Source organism: Mus musculus, chromosome 6 (assembly GCF_000001635.26).
Source record: "Mus musculus strain C57BL/6J chromosome 6, GRCm38.p6 C57BL/6J".
In the NCBI taxonomy this organism is placed as follows: Eukaryota; Metazoa; Chordata; class Mammalia; order Rodentia; family Muridae; genus Mus; species Mus musculus.
The window spans coordinates 43,560,157-43,572,272 of record NC_000072.6 but is presented as its reverse complement, the minus strand read 5'-3'; the positions used below and the strand labels follow the sequence as shown (position 1 = coordinate 43,572,272).

Genomic DNA, 12,116 nt, shown 5'->3' with positions numbered 1-12,116 from the left:
TGGAGACACACATCTTTTGAGGTATGCAAGTCCAAAGGGGCATTTAATATCAAATCTCTTTTGTTCTGTATGTCAGGGTAGAACTTTAGTACTGATTCCAATGTCACAAATGCTTATTAAACTTAGAAAGTGTTGATTAAAAAAACAAACTGACCTGCCGTGGATTTTTGAAAGATACTTAGGTCATGCTGTGTTCAGTTCAGTTCAAGCAGGTATGGGATACCAACTGCCCTGTGCAGGGTATTACATCAGGTTTGAGAGGTCTTAGGAGAGGGAGTAACAGTGAGAGAAGGAAAGAGACCAGTTAGGATTTCTCAGGACACTGAATCAGTTGAAAGAAGATAAGTTGAATGGATACATATTCACTATTGGGGTAGGAAGATATAATACAATAAAAACATTATGTATGTCTTACAGATTATCTACTAAGCTTTATTTTAGTTCCAAGCCAGCCTTAGTTACATAAACTATAGCAATGGACCTAAGCCTATGAAGCCTTCTCCTTTGCCCTTTCAGGGTGAGCCATGTCACTGGTGATGTTTCTCCAGTCTAACAAATGTGATATTCAGCTGTGTCTACAAGGGGATAAAGAGGGGCATTACTAGAAGAAGGGACATTTCTTTGCATCTGTGTGTCCTTGTTTTGTCAGGTGTCTTTGGTACACTATTTTGGGAAGTGTGGTTTTCCTAGCACTGTCACAGGCTCATTGCAATGAATTCCAAGTTCTGCATAGTGAGGGTTTCTAGTTACACTTTCCATTGAGCCCTTCCAGCAATTCTTAGAGGCAGTGGCTGCTCTGTTCTTAGATCTGCACCCCTCTTCCAGTTTCCTTCACAAACCACTTCGCTAGTTCAAAGCACTGTTATACACTAGTAGATGCAGAAGCACACTTACTTTTTTTTTCCTTCGAGATGGGGTTTCTCTGTGTAGCTCTGGCTGCCCTAGAACTCACTTTGTAGACCAGGCTGGCCTTGAACTCAGAAATCTGCCTGCCTCTGCCATCCCAAGTGCTGGGATTAAAGGTGTGTGCCACCACCGCCTGGCTTAGAAGTATACTTCTTATTACAACATGCCAATGCCAATAAAGGTGACTTCGATATTTGATGTCTTCAAGCTTTATCCCTTCCCTTCTAAGAGAACACTGAAGTAGCTCTGGTGGGCTTAAGGGATATATACATATATAATAGCTTCTGTCAAGTATTTTGTTGCATTGGAAACAGACATGCCTTATAGTTAGCAGTAAAATTACCCTTTCTGATTCTTCCCTTGTCCCTCATTTTGCTTTATTGAACCATCTTAAATACTTGTTGGTATAACAGAGTGTAGTCTTTCTAACCAACTGGAGCTAGAATTTCCTTATTATTCTGGTTGAGACTTCGTAAAAGGAAGTAGTACGTGTTGACATCCTTGTCTTGTTTCTGATGTTATAGGAAAACTTCAGTGGCTTACATCATTTATTCCCTTCTGCCTTTTATTTTAGAGCTTTTTTCATAGGGTTTTGCTTGTTTTCAAATGCTCTTTCTCCATCTCCAAAGTTCTTCATAGTTTTTCCCTTTGTCTTGTTACTCTATGTTCTATACTTACTGATTGGCATTCCTGAACTACCCTGTTCCATCAGAGACAAAACTCACTCAATGATGGTAAATGATCCATTTATATGCAGTTGAATGTGACACTTAAAATTGTGCTGAAGATTTTTAAATTTATTTTTATTGGGCTATTATTTATTGCAATTTTCTTAGACTGTCCAAAGGTCTTTATTGAATGAGTAAACACATGCCTTTAAATTAAGGCTAAGAATGACTCCCTTGTACTCGAAATCTTCTTTTACTGTGGTCTTAATGCTTTCTTTCTTTATCTACTTCTCTACTCAACTATCATCTTATCTGGCTAAGTGATTATCTAAAGCCAGCTATTTTTAAATATTTATAGAAGTTTCTCTGTGATCTGTTAAAGCTAGGATTTCTTCATGATTTGTTAAAATTTAGGACTAAGGTTAATCTCTCTGAGCTCTGGAGATGGCTCAGGAGGTAAGAGGTCTTGTTGTAGAATGTATGATGACCTGAGTTCAAACCCCTAACATTTCTAAAAAACAAACAACCCCCCCCACAAAAAAACAACAAAAAAGAAACAAACAAACAAACAAACAAACAAACAAAAACTTAAAAAAACTGGGTGTGATAACATGTAATTCCTCCTTGTAGAGTGACTCTCTGGAGCTCATGGACCATTCAGCTCTGCCACAAGCAAACAGTGAGCTTCAAGTTCAGTAAGAGTCCTGCCTTAAGGGAGTAGTGCAGAGAACTGTGGGATACCTGACATCCTCCCCTGGCCTATGTACAGGCACACACACACACGCACACACACACACACACACACACACACACACACACACACACACACACACAGAGAGAGAGAGAGAGAGAGAGAGAGAGAGAGAGAGACTGATAGCCCATGTACCAAGAGCCATTATGCACTCTACAAATGAAAAAGAATGGTACTAGAGACAACCTTGCCTTTTTAAGCTCTTTTGCTGTCTCCCTGTTTTTAAGGCTGATAATGCCGGCCTATAGAAAACCCAGTAGAATGTTCGTGTCATTATGTGCAGGCTTGAACTTTTACCCAGTTATTCCTGCTTCTTTAGCTGGCCTGCTTTTACTTGTACTCATAATCTTCATATACTCTCCACCCCACCCCTACCACCAAATCCCCATTTTTTTTCCCTTTTAAGAAGAAAGAATTAGCTCATGACTATGTTCCTTTAAAAAAAATTTAAAAGATAGTCAAGTTTTATGTGAAATTCTTGAGTTAATTGCAAATATAAATATTAACCAATTTCCGGTTCCTGATTATTTGTCAGTAATCGGTTTGTTGACGTTAACCTGATATTACCTTTTAGATGTAATGGTTGTTCTCATACTAAGAGAAGAGTGATATTTTCTGGGAAGTTCACTCCATAACCTCTTTTAAATCATATATACCTTAATAGTTTTCAATTTATGAGAGAGAGAAAGAGAGAGCGAGAGACAGACTACTGCTTCCCACTCCAGGTCTGAGGCTTGAATTCTGGTCTTCAGGCTTGCCTGGTAAGCACTTTGGCTAAGCCATCTTACTGACCTTGAACTGTTTTTATATGAATATCAAAGGTATCAGGAAAGGAATAAATATAAGCTGGATGGTACTATTTTCTTTTACCTATATAAAATATAATAAATACAATATCAGCTGTTATTATACCAGTGGTTTTGCTTTTGAGGTATGCTGCAGTGTGTCTGTCATTTCAGAGATGCATTGTGTCTCTGGGACCTCTTGCCACTGGAACCTCCCTGTCGCTTTCAGGAAAGGGTGGAAGTGCTGTGGAAGGAAAGGGAGGGGCAAATAGACTTAGAGCTCCACCCACTCCGCAGTCTCCTGTATTTATTTTATATTCATTCTATAGCATATTTTCATCAGCAAAGTGATTTTCTAATCTGAAAACTTTATTAAAAGCTGTTACATTTTCCCAAGTGAATCAGCTCCCGTCCTTGACTCTTCTGTACCTGCTCCTTCTGCTAGTTATAAGCTTTTTTTTTTCCAGTTCGTTCATAAATATCTGACTCCTGTCTTCAAATTGTCACTGCCTCTTATGGATGATTGTATACTATGCAGTGAGCTGGTCAACAGAAACTACCCTTTCACAGGCTCAGTGTTCATGATGGGATGAATGGGATGGCTGATCCTTATCAGCCTGGGAAATGAAATGATGCAAACCACACAGTGTCTCCTAGAGGGCAGTCAGAAAGGCTTGACTTCAGCTCTCACTAGTGTTAGCAATTTAGACACTGAGCCTTATAGGAGGTAGATATGTAATAGATGTAAAGTCAGTTTAGCTAGTATATAGTTACCCTGACTTTAGATAATGTAGTTTCTTAGTGATCGTCTTGTATTTAAATTGGAAAGTTTTCAGAATAGTGTGAGCACTATTCCTTATAGCTATGTGCTGTGGGACCTGGTCAGCCTCCTTAGGAATGGGTGTGCTCCTCTTAGAGCCCTGCTTCCCAACTTGGAATGACTGTGATACCCATTTACCATAAGCACAGCAGCAAGGTGCTGTTGGCCTGTTATTTGTGGAGGCTAGGAATACAGAATAGTCTTCAGTGCTCCAGAGAAGCACTCATCAAAGATCACAAGTGTGAGTCATGGCAAGCTTTATAATGCCAGCTGTTATCTCTTCCATGCTTGCCTTATGCACTGTGCAGTGAGTTCATATTTGCTGTTGCCTCCCTAAAGAGTAGCCGGTTGCTAGTGACAATGTAAGGATTGAGAGCTCTTGAGATCTTACTTGATTGTAACAATATATATTTAGCTAAACAAATACATATGCTCTTTATACATGCAAGATAATTTTATTTATCTGTGTTACTTAGCATTTTTTATACCAAATGAGATTTGCCCATTTTAAGAAAAATTTCTCAGTGCTAGCTGATACATAACAGCTTGACGGTTGGTGTTTCTTGAGATTTCTTAGTAATTAGATAGTCGGTGACACCCAGAATTAAAGAGGTATTTCACTATAGACTTTATAAATAGCATTGTGGAAGACGAGATGTCATGCTTCATCTCTGCAGTATATTCTGAGGGAAGGAAGAGAGAGAGAAATGATAATAGAATTTATACAGCAATATTTGCTAAAAGGCAATAAAAATCTCCATTACGTGGCATGAAGCAGGTCATTCGGGCTGGTGCACAACAGTGCATGTTGATGCTCCGTACAAACAGCACTTGATGTTCATTTGAAAGGATAATTTTTTGTTAGGGATTTGACTAAAATTTAATGAGTATCCCACTTACTAGCTGAAGAATATTACAAATAGTGTGAGCTTTCTTAATAATTGCACATAAATATTCTATAAGTAAAACCTTCTATCTAAAACCCTGAAAAAGATCTCTAAACAGCAGTTAATTTTATGAACATTTCAGCACTCCTCTAAGAAAAGTAAATTGTTATTTCTTTAGGAGAGAATATATTTCCATGCATTTCTGAGTAAAAGGATTTTTTCTACATGAAATAAAGCCTTGGAAGAGAAAGCACACTAATCTATCTCTCTTTACCAAGTCCAGGAGCTAAATGACTAAGCTGCATCCAGGGCTTTCATGGTGATTTACATACCAGCCAAAGGCATGATACCTCTTCTTTAAGAGCTTGTTTCCATATAGATTTGAGGACTCTGCCTCTAAGTTACAAATTAATGCTTTTCCTAGTTGGGCTTGCTTGCTTTTTTTTTTTTTTGAGACAGTGTTTCTCTGTGTAGCCCTGGTTGTCCTGGAACTCACTCTGTAGACCAGGCTGGCCTCCAACTCTGAAATCTGCCTGCCTCTGCCTCCCAAGTTCTGTGATTAAAGACGTGGGCTACCACCGCCCAGTCGGGCTTTCTTATTTTTAAGTGGCATAGAACCCAACTCTAACTTGCCTCAGGCAGGAAGAAAATCTATTGATTTATAGAACTCAGACTTGTCCCTGGTTTAGCTATAGCAGTGGGAACTCAGTGTGTTCACACTTGTCTCCTTGCTTTCTTATCATGGCCTTCGCTTGGGTCAGGATGGCAGACTCCATAATTCTACGTCCCCAGTCTCAAGGAGCATGGCAGCAAAAGAGGAAACCTGCAAAGTCTCCTTGACTCTAGCTGGAAAACCTCCTAGTTTCTGCCTGATTAAGTATTTCACCCCTTTCTCCCAAATAGGGATTATTCTGAATTATTTTTTATCTTAAATACATATAAGAGTATTTTCTTTTCCTCTCTTCCATGTGTGTGCATGAACTCCCACCCCTTGTGTATTGGGAATTGATCCCAGGATTTCACATATGCTAAGCAAGTGCTCTACTACTGAGGTATAATAGTAACTTTATGGGGGTTTTTTTTTGTTGTTGTTGTTCATTTTGCTGAGTTTGAAATTAAAATTTGATATAGTTCATACTCCTTATAAAGAAAAGTTTCACATCACAGCATTTAAATTTCATCCAAATATATATACACACATATATATACACACACACACACACACACATATATATACATTTATGTATTATATATTACCAATATATATTTATATATTATCTTATATAACATATATATAGATAAATATCAATAATTGGTTTATATTGGCATAGGTACACTCATGCATACACACACATACACGCTCAGTGTTTAACAGCTACTGGGAGGAATAGAGAGGCAGTTTTATGATTGAAATAACACATATAGCTTGAAAGTCTTGCTCAGTCATGAAGTTCATTAACCTTTTAGGAAGGTTATAAGACAGTTCATCATGCTTGCATAATAATAATATAATAGTGAAATCTAGGAAGGATATCTTTCCAGTGTCTCATTCAGCCATGGTTAAGTGTTTGATGCAATGAAGGCTATCTGGTCTGGGACTCTGGCTATTGCCCTTTGATAGATATGTGTTTCCTTAAGGAATTAGCTCTAATATCTACTTTTCAGTGTAGATACATTTTATCAATGCTTATTACTGTTTGATCAATTCATAATCTTGATATAAAAACCTGTATGTGATGTTTAGTTTTCCAAGGTTGGTATATTGTTATATACTTTCTGAGTTGCTATTTACTAGAAGACCGAAACAAGAAGTATACTTTTTAAAAGAATTTATCATATAAAATAATATATTAGGAAGCAAGAGAGATGGTTTAGCTGTTAAGAACATTGACTACTCTTGCAGAGGACCTCAGTTTAATTCTCAGCACCCACACAGTACAGAATACCCAGGATACAATCTTCAGAACCCAAGAAAGTGAATAAGATAAAGAGCCCAAGTGAGGATGCTTCAATCCCTCTTGAAAGGGAGTAGAAAACAGAGGGCAGAGGGATAGAACTGAGTGGGAGAGGGAGAGGGAAGAACAGGGGAAAAGGGGAACATGATTAGTTATTGGGGGACCAGGAGTGAAGCCTGAGGGCCAGCAGAGTGAACGAAAATATACAACCTCAGTAGGTGGGGTGGGGGTGGGGGCTCTAGAATGTACCAGAGATCTGGAAGGTGAGAGATTCTCAGAACTCAAAGGGAGGGACCTTAGGTGAAATGCCCAACAGTGGGGAGAAGAAACTTGTAGAATCCTCCTCCAGTAGAAAGACAGGGCATTAAGTAGAGGGATGGGGTTGCTATCCCAAACTCAAAAATTCTGACCCAGAATTGTTCCTGTGTAAAAGAACTGCAGGACAAAAATGGAGAAGACACTGAGGGAAAGGAGGTCCAGTGACTGGCCCCAATTGGGACCCATCTCAAAGGGAGACTCCAAGGCCTGACACTATTACTGATGATATGATGTACTTATAGATAAGAGCCTAGCATGGTTCTCCTCTGAAAGGCCCAACAAGCATCTGACTGAGACAGAAGCAGATACTTAACACCCAGCCAATGTCTGAAGTCAGGGACTCCTGTGGTTGAATTAGGGAAAGGCTGGAAGAATGTGGGAGAAGGGTGACCCCATAGGAAGATCAGCAGTCTCAACAAAATTGGACTCCCAAGATCTCTCAGACACTGAGCCACCAACCAGGCAGCATACACTAGCTGGTCTGAGACCTCTGACACATACACAGCAGAATACTGCCTGGTTTGGCCTCAGTGAGAGGAGATGCACCTAACTCTTGAGAGATTTGTGGCCCCACAGAATGGGAAGGCCTGGCAGGCTGTGTGGGTTTGGGGGATGGGAGTCAGTGAGGACATCCTCTTAGAAACAGGGGAAGAGGAGTGGACTGAGGAACAGTTGGAGGACAGAACAAACTGGAGGGGGATAGCGACTGGGCTGGAAAAAAGAAGAGATTAAAGTCAAAAATAATGACTAAAGCCAAATGTAGTGACACGTTTCTGTAGTCCTATAATGTAGGAGGCTGATTCTGGAAGATCACATATTCAAACAAGTAGCATACTAGTGTATATAGAAACAACTTCCTTGGTGGTAGGATATGAGGCCTATTGAATAGTCATCAGTGTTTACATGATAGTCATGTATGCATGCTATGTTTTTTTCTATTACTATATGTATGCAATAACAATTATCCTTATGCTTACCATCTTGTCTATGTAGACAAGAATTTATATTGTCTATCTAGGATTTCTGCATCACAGAGGAAGCACAGTTTAAAATACTGTAATGTACAGTTGTCTGTTCATTTACACATATTCCTCGGCATCTCCCCTCTTGCTTTATCTACATTGCCTTTCTGTCATTTCTGGATATTTATGTTAATTGGTGGCATACACCATAGTAATTTTGGTGATTTTCCATTAAAATCAGAGCTGTAGGGATTAGTTTAAAATCATTGTGCTAGTCAGAATTCATAGATACTGGGACCAAAATCGAACTCCAGTGTTCTTTTAAGTCACTAAAATGTCGAGATCTTTTTTTTCTTCCTCTCTACCTCCTCCTCTTTTTTTTTTCATATAAATACTTGGAATTACTTTAATAATATACTTTGCAGTAAGTGAAATTATTTCTCTTCAGTTTTATTCAACAGAAGATTTTGAAATAGCCAATTTACCTGTAGTTGTAAGTACAGTTCTTTTTTTTGTTGTTGTTAATATTGCTAAATGCTGAGTTAAAAAACAACACTTAAGATATCTTTAACATTCTCAGAGTTCCTTCGATAGAACAGTTGTTCCAGTGGTTTTTAGTGTGTTTTAGTTTTCACATGTTTATCAACCTGAAGCACAGTAAATAATTCTTCAACCATTACCAGACAATCTGCAAAAAATTTGCTGTATAAGCTAATGAACATTTGACATTAAGAGCTAACTCATGCAGTAATGCTTAGGACAATGTAAATTATGATGAATGGATATTTTGGGACCAATTTATTGTGATTTATCTGACGCTTCCTTTAGCATGCCCTCCATTTCGGGGTCTGTTACATCATCTTTCTCTTTATTGGTTATATGTATTGCATGTTTTTTAAATTGCCTCGTGTGAACCTGTGCTATCACTGCTTGCTATATTCTTCAAATATTTTATTTTGCAATTAATTTTATTTATATGTTTGTAAAATTTGAAAATAGTTTTTTGAATAAAGTTTTTAAAAAGTAAAGAAAATTTTTATGGTACCTTATAGGAATCAAATTGTTCTGAAAGCGAATTCTTTTCCCTTCAGAAGGAATATATCCACATTTCTAACTTATGTGTAACAAGAGGATAGTCTGTACATTTCCTTAGTTATTATTCTCAGTTTCTACTTATAACCTTGATAATATGGATAAATTTAGTTACTGTTTGTCTTTCATAAGTTTCCCTAAATCTATTACATAAAATATGTTAGAAATAATGTCTTCAATTTTTTTTGATTGAAAAAATAATGGGAATGTTATCAGAGATGGGTGTGTTGAGTGCCTTCCGGTGTCTTCCTTTGATGCTGCCTCTTCTGCTCATTGCAAATGAAGCTTTTGTTAGTCTAGAGGACATACATACATTTGCTTCTCACTCCATTTCCTTCCACAGCAACGTGTGCTTGCATAACAACTAAACGAAAATAACCTGTGTCTTGTTTATTTTGTTTTGTTTGTTTGTCTGTGATATCACTGGGGACAAAACCATGCTTCACAAATGCTAGGTCAGCACTTTATCACACATCTTTACCCCCGGCTCTTAAAATTACTTAAACGTTGAATTCAGCTGATCTTTGCTATGTAATATAGTATGGAAATTGATATCATTATACTTGTTAATTTTTACCAGTTAAACACTATTTCTTTCATTTTATAGTGCTTTAGTAAATAAATTTTTACATAAAAGATCTCAAAAACTTGTTAATTTTGTTTATGGAGAATTACTTTTTATACTCTGAGGGTAATTACTGATCGTTTACCATCTGTTTCTATTAATCAGTCTTTTTATGCTCCCCAATCAGTGATATTTGCTATTTTATGTGAGTTCATTTTTCCCTCTCCACTGATGATGATTTTGATATGTTGGAAATGTGCCACAAATTCAATGAACTTCTGTTGTATTCCTAGCGTAATATGAACGTGGGTTCTAGTCATTATAAAGTGTTTAGGGTGGTTAATGAAACTAGCCACCCCTCTGAGTTGTTTTTATATAAACTCTAATTTCATTTAATATTTTGTAGTAGCTTGGGCTCTTCTTTTCTAAAATGTAAACTTCTCATATTTTGAAAAATTCTAACAAAAAGCAGAGAAAACTGTTTACTGAATGCCCAGTGTGTTCATGTGTTGTGACTAGATGTAATTACTAAATTACTAATTGTTTAATGACCCTACTCTGTAGTATAGAAGCTCAAGCTAAAACTTAGTGTTTTACCCCCTTAGCCTGATTTTGTTTCATATATGACAGGGATCACAGAATAGATAGACTTTGATGAGCTTTTCAGTCTGTCCATAGAGTTTGATAGCTAACCATTGCATTCTCTCTTCTGATGTTAGCATATCAAAAATTAGAGTTGAATGTTCGAAATCTACTTAAATATAGGTAAATCTGCACACACGATGGTGATAGGATAGTTTTGAAAATGAAGAATTAGGTCAACAGAGTAGTTTGTTTCTTCTGAAGCTATTTCTGTCTTAGGCATTTGCTCATGCTATGACTTAGTGTGGAAGACGTTGAAATTTTGGACTAGGAAATCAGTTGAATGCTGTGAGTGGAACTTATTGGGCTGTTCTATTTGGAGCCTGGAAGAGAGTGCTGTTGAGAGTAATACAGACAGTGGAAACCCACAGATAGGAATAAAGACTCTATTAGCATTTGGGATACACGCTATTCATGAAATATTTTGGAAAAAAACCAATCTGGCTATATTTTTCCACTTGCTTGAGATGTAAGTAATGAACTAATTTATTTGGTGGAGGAAATTTCAAGATAGCATGAATTTGGGGTTGTGGCATCATTACTACCGATTACACTTGTATAAATCTACAATGAAAAAGTAACCAATGTACTTAATAGCTTGGATCTTAATAGTTGTATAGGGGCAGAAGACAAGACATTGGTCTGTTAAAGATAAAGAAATTGCCATGATATCCTGTTAAATCACCAATATCGTGCAACCATTCCTACACCATAGGATAAAAAAATTGATTATTCTTAACTCCTAGGGCAAGGATTTAAAAAAAAATTAAACGAGGCCAAGGCTCTCTAAATCAACATGATCGAATCTCACATGAACTCTCAGAGAACCAGGCGCTGTTCTCAGTTCTGCACAAGGTTTTTTACATATACATTATGACTTTCAGTTTAGTGTTTTTAATGGAATTCCTAAGTGTAAGAACTAGTGGGCCTTTTTTCTTGTGCCTTCTCTGGGGCATTTTCTTTCTCTCTCTCTTTTTTTTTTGTCTAGCTCCAATATATTAATTTTTGTTTTATCTCATTTTATTTTATTCTAAAAACGAAGCATTAAAAAGTAGCAACAAAATGCCATAAAGATCCTTTCTTGAAAATTGATTTAATAGTTTAAAAACAGTAATCTTAACTACTAATATTAACACCCAATTATTAACATAATATTGATGTTTGACATAATTGAAGAGAGGTTTTATAAATTGCAAGAGAGTTGAAGGAAGGTCACATACAGAAGAAAGACAAGAATGAAACATCTGGAGAAAGGTCGAGGGAAGGTAAGACTGTCCCCAGAAATGTTTCAGTGGAATTCCCAGAGACAGACAGGTAAACAGGACAGAGGATGGAAAGTAATTGACTTAAGATGACTTAGATTCATGAGAACTTGAGAGATCCGCTTCCTCAGCTGTGGGGAGCACAGTCTGCTTAGGCATAATTTTGAAGTTCAAGACATCAGAGAAAAGGAAGATCTTCAATGTTTCTAGAGGGAAGACAAACAGAGGCACAGAACTGTGAAACAGGCTGTCACTTGAATATACCACAGTTCCCAGTAGAATTCCAAAGCCAGCATGTTAACATAGTCAAAGCAACTGGCTGTCAGAAGCTGTAGCCTGCCGTCTTTATAAGCCTGAACCCAGCTTCGGTAATAAAAGAGGGAAAAAGGTAGAATGTAGAGCAGGTAGCTCCATATCTTCTCCACCTCTGTTCAGATGGACTGGAGAAGATGCAAAGGGTCTGTGAGTGGTTCTGTCTTCCAATGTAGAGTCACCTGTAATAA

The 12,116-nt window shown here is 37.4% G+C and overlaps 1 protein-coding gene across 4 annotated transcripts in view; it reads left to right on the top strand.

Annotated features, from left to right (window-relative positions):
* Window positions 1-12,116, top strand: part of Tpk1 (thiamine pyrophosphokinase) — a 328,217-nt gene that overhangs the window by 95,520 nt on the left and 220,581 nt on the right. The window lies entirely within an intron of this gene.